General features: G+C 42.0%; 1 protein-coding gene across 3 annotated transcripts in view; it reads right to left on the bottom strand.

The window, feature by feature from the left end:
* The window catches only part of LOC139018989 (uncharacterized), a 121,473-nt gene that overhangs the window by 90,670 nt on the left and 14,575 nt on the right, over window positions 1–16,228 (bottom strand). The window contains exon 1 of one of the 3 annotated variants that reach the window (XM_070428107.1): window positions 12,230–12,267. The exons of the other annotated variants lie outside the window; for them this stretch is intronic. The gene's annotated coding sequence lies outside the window, so the exon portion shown is untranslated. Of the gene's footprint in view, window positions 1–12,229; window positions 12,268–16,228 lie in introns of those variants that run through there. 3 annotated transcript variants of the gene reach the window in all.

Here is a 16,228-nt window from a genome sequence, read left to right as displayed (position 1 = left end):
TGCCATGATTCTAAGACAGCAAAGCTATACAATTTCTAGATCATTAACTTGTCTTCCTAGTTCTCCACATCTTACAGTTCTGCTAGGTAAGCGTTCATTCATTCACTTTGATAATGCTACCTTTTTTTTTTTACAGGTTTGGTATTTCATTTGCTCAATTACTCCATACAGAACTACAGCAGCCAGGGTGTAGGGGGGGAGCTGGGGAAGAAAAGGACTCACCCCACAGTTTCTCTGAAAGAACAAGAACTCAAGACTATACTTCTAATGGTTTCAAACAAAAGAGGATTTTGCCTTTTGCTAGTCTTGTTAGAAAAGATATCTGTACCCCCTCATTTTATATCACTGGGGCTAGGCTGAATGCCAGCCTGCTCAGGCTAGCACAATGGTATAACATAGCAGCTTGTCAGCTATGTAAGTAGTGGGTGGCAAGACAGGGAAGTGGAAAGTGTCCCTGCAGTCATATGGACTTGTGGAAGGATCCCTGAAAAAGAAGAGGGGCAATTATGAGGTTACTAGTGGCCCGGTGCACAAAATTTGTGCACATTAAAAGGGGATTAATTAGAGGAAATATTTTAATATTGCTATTTGCCTTTTCTCTATAATAGAAGTGTCAGAGATGAAAGAAAATTAGTAAAATGTATATGAAAATCTTCCTCCTGTCAGAGTCCGGGGTGCACCATGGGATTCAGAGTCAAGTCCCCGCCCACCCACGTGTGCCTCGAAATCACGCGAGACCCAGACCTGGCCGGCCCTTACTCCTATTGGGCTAGATCCAGACCCGGCTGGTCCCACCCTTATCAAGCCCCGCTGGGCGGGGTCACAGCTTTCATGGGCCATGAAATAATTAAATAATTAAGTAATTTCATGGGCATCCGTGGGTACAGCCATCTTGTGTTACAGAAACCCTGTCTCCACTGTGGGCACACAGCCATCTTGTGTTACAGAAACACCTCACCTCGGCTGTGGGCACCACCATCTTTGTGGTGGAGTGATGGTCAATTTGCATATTCCCTCTTTATTATATAGGATAGGTTATAACATAAGAGAAGCAGAATTCTGCAAATAAATCTCAAACTGTATCAACGGCTTCAGTAATGACCTAGTAATAGGTAATGACCAGTAATATGCAATGACCTATAACATTCTGAATGCTTACCTAGAAGACTTGAAAGAGCTTCAGTTGCAAAAGGCTGAATTGGGCATGCTAAATTGTGTTTATTGATATAGGGATGTAAGACTCACATGTTTCCTCATATGTTCAAGGACAAAGTTTGAAACTAAAGAGGTTTGGGGAGCACTGCTAATTATAAGGGACAAACTATAGGGACAGAGCTTGCCTCATGATTGCATTTGTAACACTAAAAGCTTTTGCTCATTTATTTAGTTAACAGATAATAATGGCAGCCAAATACCAGGCACTGTTGTTGGCCTCATTTGTAATCACTCCACCCATAAATTCCACCTTCTAAATATACTGAGTCACTCACAATTCTCAGAATATTCTGTGCTCTGTCCTTTACACATAGCGTTCCCTCTGCCTGGAATGTCTTTTCCATTTCCTACAGAGAGCATGTGCACACACACACACACAACCATTCCCTTTGTCTAGCTTCTAGCACAAATATCTCACCTTCATTCACTCAACTCAAAGGCTATTTCTTCCAAGAAGTCCTTGCCACCCCCTTTAATAATATGTGCTACTTTAGTCTGTCTCACTGCACAATGAGGCCTGTTTGCATGTCTCTTGTCAAGTGAGCTCTGGAGAGCAGAAAGTGTGACATTGAGAAGCATTTCCCTTTAGTGGTTATACAAGCCCTGGAAATAACTCCCTGGATTCTGATCCTAGGTCCATCTCTTAATCACTGCATACTTTGGGGCAATAACTTAATCTCTCCGGGCCCGAGTTTGCTCATCTTTCAGTGGAGATAGCATTAGTGCCTATCTCCTTGTGTTGTTAAAAGGATTGATCAATACATGTAAAGTGCTTATATTTTATATAGTGCCTTGCTCATAGAGCTCAATAATGTCAAATCATTCTTGTATAAAGGTAGGAGAAATTTACCTATGTATACTCCCATTATATTTTAAAAGGGTATTGTAATGAAATAACTTACCTCTTTAAAATCTTCAAAGATAAAATTAAGGTGACAAAGATGTATAAAAATAGAACCAAGTTAAAAGAAAAGTGAGTACTGGAAGAAAGTATTCACAATGCAATTAACTGACAAAGGATCTGTTTCTAGAAAAAATAAATAAAATAGAAACAAAAAACTTCCTATGAATCAATAAGAAAGGCAGAGATTACTACTAGAAAAATAGGCAAAGGATATTAATTATGAATAAGCATTTCATAGAAGAGGAAATATGAATGACCCAAATAACTATGCAATGATGGTCAAGGAAATAGAAATCAAAATGAAATACCATTTGCTATCCACTAGATAATGCCAAGTGTAGGTGAGGATGTGGGAAATATAAATTCTCCTACAGTGCTGGTGGGCTAAACAGGCACAGCCATTTGGAGAATATTTTGAAAAGGAAAGCTGAAGATGTGTAATTCCTCTCCTGGATATCTACACCACAGAAGCTCATGGTCATATGAACAAGGAGACATGTCCCCAGATGTTCACTTACAGTATGATTTTTAAAAATTTATCTTTATTGTTGAACGTATTACAGATGTCTCCCCTCCACCCACTCCCACCCTCTAGTAGGATTTTTAATAGCAAGGAAAGTAAACACAACTTAACTGCCCATCAGTTAGACGTATATGCATCACAATGATTAAATCTCAAAAAATATAGTGTTAAAGGACAAAAGCAGGTTGCAAAGCATATTGATAGTAAATACAAACTGTACAACTCAAAATAATACCAAATATTATTTATGGATATATACAGATGTAGTAAATGTATAAAACCATGTGTGGGAATGTGACATGGACATGACATGCAATCTTTAAGGTAGAGAAAGATGTGAAAGAGAGGAGGTGAGGCTTTGACTCACACTGGTCTGTTTTCTTTAAAAAATAGGGACAATGGAAATTTCAGGCAACTATGGCATAATATGAAATTTGGATTGTGGGTATATGGGTGACTAGAAAATTATTTTCTTTTATAATTTCTTTAAAATATTCAATAATCAAAGTTTTACTTTCAAATGAACTTCAAAATGAAAGTAGGCATTAGAAAATTAATGTTTCCAGATATATGCCAAGGAGCTGGATATTCAGTTTCTATAGATATATGCATACCTCAGAGACACTGTGGGTTTGGTTCCAGACCAGTATAATATAGCAAGTACCACAATAAAGCGAGTTGTAATCTTTTTGCTGCGGGAGGATCTTGCCTTCAATTTGTAAAAAATGCAACACCACCGAAGCACAATAAAGTGATAAGCAATAAAACAAGGTATGTCTGTAATTAATACCTTCACTTATTCCATTAAATGGATGACTGGTTGAGTGGATGGAGAGAGGCAGGGATGGATGGATGGATGCATAGATGGATGGATTGACATTCAAATATATAGACAGAAACAGAAGAAATAAAGTAGCTTAGAGAAGTGAAAAGTTTTAATAAAGTTATATAAAATGAAGAGCTTAGGCTCTGGAGTCTGAAATCCCAGACTTAACCCCAGCAGGGCCACCTTGTGAATGCACAACACCAGAGGGCACTATCTCCATAGACAACAATGTGAATGGTGCCCCTTGGAGTTGTGCAATGCCCCAGTCCTGATGGACAAATGCCTTAACCTCTCTGAGTCCTCATTTCTTTATCTGTAAAATGAGCCTAATCATACTTGTGTCACAGGGTCTTTAGGAAGTCTAAATAAAACAACGTACATGACGTGCTCAGCACAGAACCCAACACATAATAAGGAATGAGAATATGGTAATCGTCCAGGCAGTACTAAGAACGTGGACACTAAGTCTAACATTTTAGAATAGGTTAATGTGCAACAGTAGCCCTAGGAGCTGACTCCTTAGAATTTAAAAAATCATCTACTTGCAGTAGAAAATTAACATACGCACAGTTATATATACCTAGTCAGTTTGGTTGATCTTGATGACTTAAGTTTCCTGGCAGGCACTGGAGTGTATTAAAGCAGCAGCCTTCCCCTCGCAGTCCTGGGTTGCACTGGAGTAGCTTAAGAGAGTAGGGTTAGGCTGGGTTGCTAAGGGCCCAGATCCTCCCTCTGCTGCCATCAGAGCAAATGGCCTTCTGTGCCCTTAGAGACAGGCGTCTCTTAGCTAAAGCAAATGATGTAAGACTGGAACCTTAATCTGATTTTATGTAAAACTTTTCTCAAAGCATCTATAAAATGTTCATGGTGCATAAACATACACAAGCTCAGCCACGATGTGGGTCTGGCGTGGGGAGTGGGCAGGAGGAGGCAGCAAATGTGGATGGGGAGAGGTCAGTCCTCGTTGGGGCGGATACCTGAGACCTATCCTCATGGGCAATGATGAGGGAGAGTGCAACGCTTGTGAGGAGACAGGCCTGTCCAGTGAAAGAGGTGGAGCGCTGTGAGGCTGAGACCGTTGGAGGTGGGAGGGAGGCACCAAAGGAAGCAAATGCAGAAAGAAGCAGCAGTGCTCAGACATAGGCATGCCCTTCATCAAAGGGCCCGAAAGCTGAGAATGACCCTCCAGAACTCGTCCTTTCCTCTTCTGGAAAGAGAGCAGAAAAATAAGAAAGAGGCTTTGTCCAAATAGCCAAGCTATTGAGCATAATAATTGGACAATAAGTAAATGAGGAGAGAATCTATAATGGTCTGACCACTCAAAAGAAGAGGACAAAGGAGAAAAGAAGAAAGCAGAGTAAGCGTTCACTTTATTTTTGTTTTAAATATATTTTAATTGATTTCAGAGAGGAAGGGAGAGGGAAAGAGAAATAGAAACATCAATGATGAGAGAGAATCACTGATCAGATGCCTCCTGCATGCCCCACACTGGGGATGGAGCCTACAACCCTGGTGTGTGCCCTGACCAAGAATCGAACCATGACCTCCTGGTTCATAGGTAGACTTGAGGCCCAGTGCATGAAATTCGCACATGGGTAGGGTCCCTAGGCCTGACCATCGATCAGGGACTGATCAGATTCCCCACCACCCTGCCTCCTCCTTCTCTCACTCCCTCAGCGCCTCGCTGCAGCCACTGGTCACCCACCATGTTCTGCGTTGCCCCCTGGTGGTCAGCGCATGGCATAGTGAGCGACTGAACTCCCAGTCTCCCGATCAAACTCCCGAGGGGACACTTTGCATCTTAGCCTTTTATATATAGATGTTCAACCACTGAGCCATGCCAGCCAGGCAGACTACACTTTAGACCATAACCAAGCCACCGCCCCCTGAGACACAACTTCCAGCTCCCTCTGTTCAGGCAGGTAGACACATAGAGTCACACTTATATATGTGGGTAATAATTGGTTTTATTTTATTCCACAGTAAAATGAGTTGATAGTGCATCCATATTGCGATAACATTCTCTAGCAAATGCCCTAATTAGGAACCCTAACTATCATTCCATTATTTCAAAACTGTCCAAGTCTGGGTAGACCCCAAAGACCATCTGGAACCTGGACATATGCCCAGGCAGCAAGGAACTGTCCTTCATTAGACCTCTCCATGGCCCACCTATCTGAGAGACAGAAAGGGTGACGGAGAGTTATATGGTGAATATACTGGAAAACAGCATTCCCGGTCAGGCATTTGGTTTTATGATTTTATCTTCCTTGTGATTGACCATGTTCATAAAACTTCAAAGGAGATTTTTCTGGTGCTATGGCTATTTAAAATTAACTGGGACATCAATGCATTTATTTAAGTATGCATTCATGTCTGCGTACATATGCAGAACACTCATCCAAGAAACAGTAGAAAGGACTGCCATTCTTTATTTTATCTTTAAACTATCTGAGTTTGAAAGGGAAGCTTTTAAAAAATCAAGAATAACTTCAAAATCCAGAGGGAGGAATTACCAGTAAAGTAAAACCACTCATGTTGATTTATCATTGTATTTCTGCAACCATTGCTTGCTTCAGTTGCTTGTCACTGTAGTGCATGGGGCGGGGATGGGGGGGAAGGAGAGTCATCTGGATCTCTTGTGGCATATAAATCTGATATGGATTTTTTAAAGTCAATCATAAAGCTCCCCCAAGTGGATATATTTAAAACTACACCAAGAAACCAGCCACTGTCTCTGGGATGGCAATCAAGACTGAGGCCCCAAATATGTTTGTTTGATTTTTTTCTTTTTATATTTTTATTGAATTGATTGGTGTGACATTAGTTAATAAAATTATATAGTTTCTATAATACAGTATCTGAATATTGTATTGTGTATTCACCACTCCAAGTCAAGTCTCCTTCCATCACCCAAATATGCTTTTGATTGACAGCAGTGACCTAGCTTATCCATCATTTTGTACATAATTTTATAAGATCAGCATCATGGGAAAAAGAATTCTATAAATGTTAAAACACAACCTGCAAAAATACTCCCCCTGGCTTCCTGCAAACTTCCCTGGGCCTAGACGCTGCCTAGGCTATACCAGACCTTACCTGGACTCAGAGGATCCAGGGATACAGTGATTTACAGCTGCTTGGGATGGAACCCTCCTGAGACCTGCTGGAAAAGCTCCATGGTCCATTTAATTGTGTTCCTTATTCCACTATCCGGGCTGATTATACTGAATTACTTGGCACCCCTGTTAAGCCTGTCACTTAGATTCTAGAACAAATTAAGTTTGTTGAAGGCTTTGCTCTTTCTCTCTATTAAAATATTCATATCTACTCTAACAACCTGATAAAAAACTGGCTAAAAGCCTTGCTGGTATCCCCAACAGGGAGTGCCATTTTTAATGAACCCACAAGCATCATAAATAAAAAATAACTGGTCTTAATAAAGAATTGATAGAGCAGCTCTGGCCTCACACAGGTGTCCATGGGGAAGCTCCACACAGCCTTGGGAGACTCAGTGCAACAAACGCGTCTCCCAGAGCCTGGAGGCCCCCATCTGACCAGCTACCTCCAAAGGCAGAATCAATGAACTTAATGAGTAACTTTCCATAAAACAGTTGAAGCTAGTGGGCCTCAATGGGGTTGGATGGGAGAGGGTGGTTGGAAGCCTTTCCGAGCGTGTATAAGAAAGCAGGGGGAGGGGGTAAGGGCATGGTGGTGGTAATAGTAACAGCTAACATGTTTTGAGCATTTACCACGTACCAAGTATGACCTTCAACAACCCTAGCAAATGGGGCAGTGTTAACCTCTCTTCCCAAATGAAAGCAAATGGAGTTTCTCTAAGCAGCACAAGGTCTGACCCAACCTAGTTGTGTCCCTAAACCCAAGTGTGTAGCCACTAAAGACTTGATAAAAGCTTTAGAAACATTGCTTAAAAGTCTTAACTCCTTATTTTTTAGCAAAAAGTGGGACGTGAAGTCAGCAAATATGGCATCACTTGCTTCAGGGGCCAGGGCACCAAGCTCCCTGGCTGGAATCCTGACCTCCTTCCTACAAGGCAGCAGACTGCTCACTCCAGCCCTACCACAGGGAGAACGGGACCTAGAATCCCAAGCTCCAGAAAATACACTAAAAATATACTCAGAAGGCCTTTGGAATCCAAAGGGATCTGCAGCCCTGGCTCAGTCACTTGGGATTGCGCTACATACTAAACCAGTTATCTCAGCACTCTGAGCCGGCAAATCACCCATGAAATAAGGAGGCCAGCCTTAACCATTCACACCCAGCCTCGTTCCAAAAGGATTGATAGCAGCTAATAACACCTACTTCACTGAGTGGTGGTCAGAATGAAATAGAATTTTATTAGTTATTTATGACAATAGCACTTGTTATGGGAGAGTCTCCATAAAGTGCCCAGCACAGTGCCTGGCTCACAGTGGGCTGGCAGTAAATGTGTCCCTGCCCCCTTGTCCTGGCTGGTTCACATACAGTCCCAATCTTCCCACAATGCCTTCCCCAGGGCTCCCACACCAGGAAACGTGCTTAATTCACCAAAAGGCTATTGTTATAGGGGATCCCCTGTAGAAGAGGTTTCCCTCATTTCAGTCCAAGCCTCCTTCCCAAGTATGAGGGGCAGGAGCACAGAGGAAGGCCTCGCCTGAGGTAGCCCAGTGTGTGACATCTCACAGAAAACAGAAGTGGGGAGTGACATAGGAGTCCAGATAAGCAACCCTTTGCTCTTTTTCAATCCCAGCATTTTCCTGTTTTGTTTCATCACAAATTTCAGACAAGTATCATTTTCTAGAACGTTAGCACTCCAGGCTATCCAAGCTAAAGTGTGTAACCTCAGTTTGTTCATCTATAATCCTGGGATAGTGATAAACCATATCTCATGAGATGGCTGTGTGGTTTAAATGAAGTAATCCATGTAAAAGGCTTGGCATGTAGCAAATGCTCCATAATCAAATAGATTTGTACTAACTTCAAAAGCTGGCTTCCAGTTAGAATGCCACTGTTGCTAAGGGAGAATATATAGGGTGGAGCAAAAGTAGGTTTACAGTTGTTCATGTGAAAAAATAACAATAATTAACAAATAATAGTACAAGAAAGAACCTGCAGATCACAAGACCAACATCTACGAAGAACAGGCAACCTACTTCCATAAACCAAAATGAACCAACAGAAAGTGATGCTGGAGGATAGAGACTTGAGTAGGAGCCCTCTGAGAGAGATGATAAATATTCACAGGCCCAGACCTTACATGCCTGTGAATTACACAGGAGGCAGTTAGGGGACATCACTACAGCTGCCACTGCCCCTGTGAAGATTTCATCGCACTCACCGTCCAAGCCAGTGTCACCTTGTACACATCCTTTCCAAGGCAGCCGAGCCACCGCAAGGAGCTTTTCTCTGAATTCAAATAGAATGAAATAGTGGGTTTGGGGCTTTTGAGGTTTGTCACAGGCATGATCAGTAACAAGCCCTGCCCGTTTCTCCCTGGCTGCGCCCACCAGCAACTCCTCCACCTGCCCAAGCGACCCTGAAACTAAAAGCCAGATGCACCCCAGAGAGCGCTCAGGTGGCAGGTATGCTTCGATTCATGGGAGTAAGGACAGGTCACTTACAGGAAGTGAGCGAGTTTATATGGAAATGTCCCTGAAAGACATTTTTCGTGTAAGAGTGACATGTGGTACAACAGAAGCACAAGGTTTCAACCAGAAGATTGACATTTGTATGCCAATTCTTCTTATTCACTCTGCTAACTTGGTCAAATCAGGTAACTGCTCTGGTCCCATCCACTCCCCTATATAATGGAATGAACACACACTTCATTCTCCAGTTTCAGTTGAGCTCACATTTGTTTTAAAAAAAAAAAAAGTGTAAACTTTGCTAAACTCTCTGCTCTACAGGTTGTTATTGTTACTACATGGTGTAGGGTTGAAGGAAGGGTGATAGTTACCCCCAAAATTGTCCACCAGATAGTAACAATAGCTACTATTCATTGAACTTACCAAGAGCTTTGCCAAGTTCTATAAATCTACTCCTCCCAAGATCCTATAATGAAGGTGTACTACTATTCCACTTACAGAGGGGAAAGGAAATACAAAAACATTTGGCCATTTTCACAGGGCAGCAGAGCCGGATTCTGAACTTGGGCCAGTGGTTCTCAACCTTCCTAATGCCGCGACCCTTTAATACAGTTCCTCATGTTGTGGTGACCCCCAATTTCATTGTTACAAATTGAACATAATTAAAGCATAGTGATTAATCACAAAAACAATATGTAATTATATGTGTGTTTTCCGATGGTCTTAGGCAGCCCCTGTGAAAGGGTCGTTCGACCCCCACAGGGGTCGCGACCCACAGGTTGAGAACCGCTGGCTTAGGCAGTTCAACAAGGCCACCAGACAAGCAGCCTTTTGTTTTTAACTCCGCAAATGGATGGACATCAAATGCAAAGTTTGAAATGAGTAGTGGTGGTGGAGCTCTGTTTATGTTTGGGTTTATGTGTCTGTGTGTGTTGGGGGGTGGGGGGGTCCTTTTTCCTGTAGTTTTAAGTGGCTGTGTGAATCACTGCAAGAGGCTGTGTTGACAGCTTCTGTTTGTCCTGTCCTCTTTATAATGTGCTAACTCTTTCTAGAAAGCCTGTGCCCACACGGGCTGCCTGGATCAGCGCTGTGTCACCCACTCCAATGTTGCACTTTCATCAAATTGGCCGCGGCTTATCCAACCTGCTTGATGGGAAGGAACAGGTTGCTGTGTTTCAGATCATCAGAAGGAACAAGCAGCTTGTCTAGAAAATACATGTATACATGGTTTGTGCAAATTGACTACAAAGTGAAGAATTTTTGCAAAAGGAAACATGCCCCCAGCTAGAGGGACAAGGGTGTTTGGACAGGATGCTAACACAATGATCATTTGCTGTGTCAGTGAATGCTTGCATTTTCCTAAATGAACCATGTTCTTTTTCTTTTTTAAAAAAAATATATTTCTTTAATTGATTTCAGAGAGGAAGAGAGACAGATAGAAACATGATGAGGGAGCATCATTGATTGGCTGCCTCTTGCACGTCCCCTATTTCGGGGATAGAACCCAAAACTCAGGCATGTGCCCTTGGCTGGAATCGAACCTGGGACCCGTTAGTCCGCAGGCTGACACTCTATCCACTGAGCCAAGCCAGCTAGGGCAACCATGTTCTTTTTCATCGCCAGGTCTTGGTTCAAGCTACTCTCTCTGATTGAGTTGTCTTTTCCATTCTTCTGACATCCTTGATTTTATACAAGAATCAGCTTTTGAGTTCTCCTCCCTTGGGAAATCATCTTTGACCCTCTCCCTGTGATGGATTAGGGACACCAATTACCAAAAAGATCCCGGTTGTAATGGAGAAGAAATGGGACTTGGTTTCGCTTTAATAAGCACATCTGAATTTACATTCTAAATGAGGGTTCAACCTTTAAAGAAGCCATTTGGTCCATTTAAAGAGACCAGCTGGGTTTGTGGTCTTAGTAACCCTTTTAGAAGGCTAAGAAATACCTTAAATTCTCCAGAGCACCATACCACTAAAGGAGGCATTGCTTTTCTGAGTGAACCAGAAAACTCAAGACTGGAATGTATCTTGGAGATCATCGCCAGCCCTCCCTTCATAGATGTGAAAACTGAGGTCCAGGGAAAGTTGAGGTCATGCAAAGCTCAATTGGGACATTGGTGGCAGAGTTCAGATAAAACCCCAACTCATCTTCAAGCCAATCACATCCTCAGGATTAATCTTTTCATCTCACACTCAGAAAACAAAGCCAGCAAATGCCTATTTTAAATCTCATTCCATGCTCCGTTTTGTTTTTTGCTTCACAAGTTAAAGAATTATATTATACTGAAAATTTAAAGCAAAGGTGGAATCTTGTGAGAGCCAGATTATTTCATAAGACATATTCTCTCCAGTGAACACAGGCTGGCCCCGAAGTTCCAGGGAACCAGTCCTCCATCCAATGTTCCTTGAATATCACTTATGTACATATCATTATCTCAATTTTTTGTCATATTTGAACATCACTGTTATTATTATTTACTTATTTCTGTGACTCTTTTTTAACACATCTTTCCTTAACTCACTTTTTAAAACATAAATATCTAGTTTAAATTCAGTCTAAGCATAATAATCAATAATCCAAGAAATCATGGGTTTGGTAGCACATTTAAGATGAATAGATAACTATTAAAATAAAAACTATTCATGTGCCACTTAAAATCACTCTGCATATAACATTCTAGGAAATTGTGCTTTTACTCTAGAGCACAGTTGATGCCATCCGATGGGGAACTGTTTCCTGGTATTCGCCATAGTTTCTATCCAGCCTTCTGTATGTGCCTATTTCATCTGAAATGCCAATCAGTAGTAGCACATGCAGATCCCAAACTAAAGCTTATCCTTACACTAATAGCTTTCTCATCAACCGCTAGATCACCATGCCCTTCACACATTTGACCTGTCACTTGTTTGAAATAATCCTTTCCCCTAATGTCTTCACTGACTATTAATAAATTAGGAACAAACAGCAAAAATAATTACCCTTTCACCTAGGAAAACACTGGTGACTCCGACTTAATGGTCTACCAGTGACGTGTGGCTTTACCCAGCATAACAATGAAAATGCGAAACAGGATATGGGTAAGTTATTTTCACACAAGCTGTCACTTGTCACACAAATTACTTGGGCTTCTATTAGCTGTTTAGTTCACAGATTTTTTAAAAATCCACACACAGTACCTGCATCATTCTTGGATCTCGTAGGAGAGGCAGAACAACCCCACAAAACCACCGAGAATAAAGTCTGCGGGAACAGCACCTTTTCTGTATGTGTGAAGATTCTGCTGGGAGTGGTGGAAATCGTGTTGGTCAGTCATCCAAGGATTCAGAAGTCTTCAGAGGGGGAAAGGATGATCTGAGATTGTGAGAGAAGCCTGAGTCTGGATGCCATATCAGAGCAGGAGCTGAGCAAGTTGGCCAAGTGGTTTATGGGTCTGCCAAGCCTGGGCACGGTGAGGCAGGCGGGGTGTTACTGGCGCCGTGCAAAGGCGATGCTAAGGTCGCCTGCTTTCCATCATCAATCTCCCCCGGACAGAGCCTCAGGACGGTGCCTTCCATGCACATTCCTGAGGAGCAGTGACTGGGGATGCAAAGCTGAGGAGCCTGTGTTGCCAGGGGCCCTGTGGCCTGAGGCTGCAGCTGTTTGGACAGCTTTAGCCCAGGGGTCTTGTTAGCATTTTAGGAAACTAGCAGGTGCTTTTGCAAACTGACCTGGTTTTGTTCACAGCTCTTATACCTTACTGTTGGGATATTTTATTTTTTCCTAATAGCTACATTGATCCAGTACTTAGTATGTACCAGGCACTGTTCTAAGCAGTTTCCATGTAATAACACATGCAGAATCATACAGAGTTCGACCTGGAAGAAGCCTGTGCTACTGCAATGGAAGGAGAACCCTGGACCTATATCGGGAGAAATGAGTCCTTTGCCACCTATTAGCTGTGAGGTCTTGAGCGAGCCTGCCTCTCCTGGGCCTCAGTTTTCCCATCCAGTAAGGTGGTGAGAGACGAGAGATGATAAATAGGTTTCTAGGCGAAGGCCAACTCTGAGCCAGTTGAGTTGCCTGGGACACGATGTTGATTGAGTGGGATTCTGAGCCAGCATGGGAAAGTGTCACAATCTATGATAATGTCTGCCACCACGGGCACGGGAGCCGGCAGGAGGCATGTCACCCATTGGCCATCTCTGACTAAAGCATTTCTCAGGTCCTTTCCTGATCAAATTACTTGAATTCATGGTTCCAGACCAACTGTCTCACTAAGCATAGCCTCTTTATAAATTAAACAGAGAAGGAGAATAAGAATTCACTTTGGAACCTTGGATACTTCATTTCTGTCATAATGTATGCTGTAGCCTTCGACAAGGAATTTCATCTCCTCAAGTCTCAGTTTACTCATCTACAAAGTAAGCAAACAAATATTTAACCTTCGTGTCATCCTAAGGATTAAATAAATGTGTAAAGTACGTAGCACAGTGCCTGGCATCCTGCTGATGTGTGATTAAGTAGAAGCTACCTTTGGTATCTTCATCATCATCATCACTAGCAGTCTATCAACCCCAAACTGGATTTACAACATTTTCTGAACCATGATTTGTAACTTAAAAAACATACGCTTACAATGAAAATTGATCACCATAATTTTTCTTGAGGAATACACTTGAGCTCCCTCCCAAGGAAATATCATTCTGATTTTTTAATAGAAAATTATTAAAATAGAAGATATTATCATGAACTCCTGTGGACGTATTACTAAGCTTCAAGAAGCTTTATCATGCTACTCCTGTTTCTATATTACCACCCATTCACCCCTCTTCCAGGCAACCTGGATTTTTTTCAAAGCATATCCTACATATCATAATATTTCACCTGTATATCTACCTCTAATCAATAGAAACTGTTCATTCTCTGTAATCTTAAAAATATGTGTTTTAAACTGAGTGAAATGGCAACAGGAAAGCATAATTAGGACATTATTTCCTGACACCTCTAATAATATTCTATAGAGGTCACCAACAAGTGTATGTATGTAAAAAAAAATAATAATAATAATAAGGGGCCGGCTCAGGAGGCCACGTGGGGCCTGTGGTATGCCTGATTTATGACAGCTAGACAAAGTGAGTTATTTCATTCTTTCAGATATTTATGACACCGCTAAAACACTGAATACATCAACATCAGAATTAATCATGAATAATATTTAATTAGTGCTTGACAAGGATCAATTTGGCAACTCTTTTTGTTCTTTCTCCTTCCCCTGAATAGAAAAATAGTCATAAACTAAAGTGTTTTATTTTTTCCATCTGCTTCTGGTAAAGCGCATCCCCGAATTGCTAAGTTAGCTGAGATCTCCTGAACTTTCATATACCCAGGTAATTAGACTCAGATGCTGTCCGGACTGGGATTATAAATCACGTCTGTGTGTGTAAGCAGAAATCGGGCTGCTCACACCAAGCGCGGTGTCGCTGTTCCTCACGGACCTGCCCATGGAGCCGGCGGCCCCACGAATCGGCAGAGCAGAAAGAAGCTTTTGTGTAGCTCCCATGCCAACGAACCCCTCTCTCACCTCCTGCAGCCCCAGAAAGCACTGATTTTAAGCTAAATTCCTTCATTACCAAAGGAAAAAGTCCTTTTAGACACTCAAACAAAAATTCTGCCCAGAGCTACACTAGTCATTATGAGACAGGGGACAAAGGCTGGGCAGAAGGTAGGCGGTGATGGCGTCCTTCCAACCAGATTAGATTGTTAACATCCAAAGCACTCGGTGCCCCAAACAACTTCTGTGGCACTGTGTCCCAATCAGGGAGTTTTGTTCTACAGCAGAACGATTAGGAGAACTTTCAGTCCATCATTTTGTAACAATGTATGCATTCATTTAATTTTAACAGGACAGCAATATTTGTTTCAGTTAAGCTAGTGTTTGAAATTGTGGGGCCAAAGGCTCCTGGGTTCTGGAAGGGGACTGAAAGGAAATGTTAACTGATTGTTTTTTAACTTAAAGGGAGGGGGTGCATTCTAAGGGATCCCCTTTTCTTTCACTCTGACTCACATCAAGTAAAACTACCCATCATCTATGGAGACTTGGGGAATGGAAGACCAGCTAATATTTGTTAAGTTCTATGTGCCAAGCATGGTACATCCTAAAAGAAGCCTCAGAACAACTCTGGAGTGGAGGGATATAGTTATCAATTTATAGACGAGAACACAAAGATTCAGGTGGAAATAGGTTTCTGGAGTCACTGAGCTAACACTTAAGAGGAGTCCAAACTCAAGCCTTTCTGAGCCTACAGTCCAAGTTTGCACCACACAAGCTGATCCCCTATCATGGATCTTCCATCCTCATAATTATAACTAATATTTACTGAGGACTATGTGTTAAGAGCTTTAGATGCATCATCTCGTTTAATCCTCACACTATGTTATTCTTATTCCCATTTTACAGATTTTTTTTTAAAAGGCTTAGAAAGGATAAGTGGTATGTCCATGGTTAGAAAGAGAAGTCATCTGACGGCAGGGCCCTCCCTCAACTTTCTGCAACATCTACCTGAGGCAAATTGGGCACACTCAAGATTTTATGAGAGGTAGGATATTCTGAAGCCCTCCGTTCCCATAGATTTGTAAATACTGCTAACTGCCTGGATAGGCTCTATGAATTTCACACCACATAAGGGCACAAATAATTAGAATTCGGACCCCTCCAACACTGAACATGCAGCACACTACACACACACACACACACACACACACACACACACACCTCCTAAGAACGCAGGCAACAATGGGTACAAACTATATGTGAGTGTTTTTCACAAGGGGGAAGAGGGAGCTCTACGGAGTTTATCATAAAAAAGCTAAGCCGTAGGAGATAGGATTGAAATAAAAATTCTCTCTGCTTTTACTCTCCTTGTACCAAATGCTGGATTTCCCTCCTCCATGGCTTGGGAGATGAGGTCAGCGGATCTTGTTTCTGCTCTACTGACTTTTCCACATGCAACCTGATAGCTTCTGGAAACAAACCAATGATTACAAGATCACTAAAGTATGTTATTTTAATTAAAGGAGGGTCCTATGTGGAGGGGACCCTCCTTTCATTAAAGCCTGTCAGTGGCCAAGCCAACCAAGTATCAGGTGAGAATCTCCTTGCCATGGCCGGTCTCACCAAGCCCTTCTTCCACTTCAGC

This window comes from Myotis yumanensis, unplaced genomic scaffold, assembly GCF_028538775.1.
Source record: "Myotis yumanensis isolate MYYU_CA2020_CCGP unplaced genomic scaffold, mMyoYum1.0.hap1 SCAF_10, whole genome shotgun sequence".
Taxonomy (NCBI): Eukaryota; Metazoa; Chordata; class Mammalia; order Chiroptera; family Vespertilionidae; genus Myotis; species Myotis yumanensis.
This window is presented reverse-complemented; position numbering and strand designations above follow the sequence as displayed.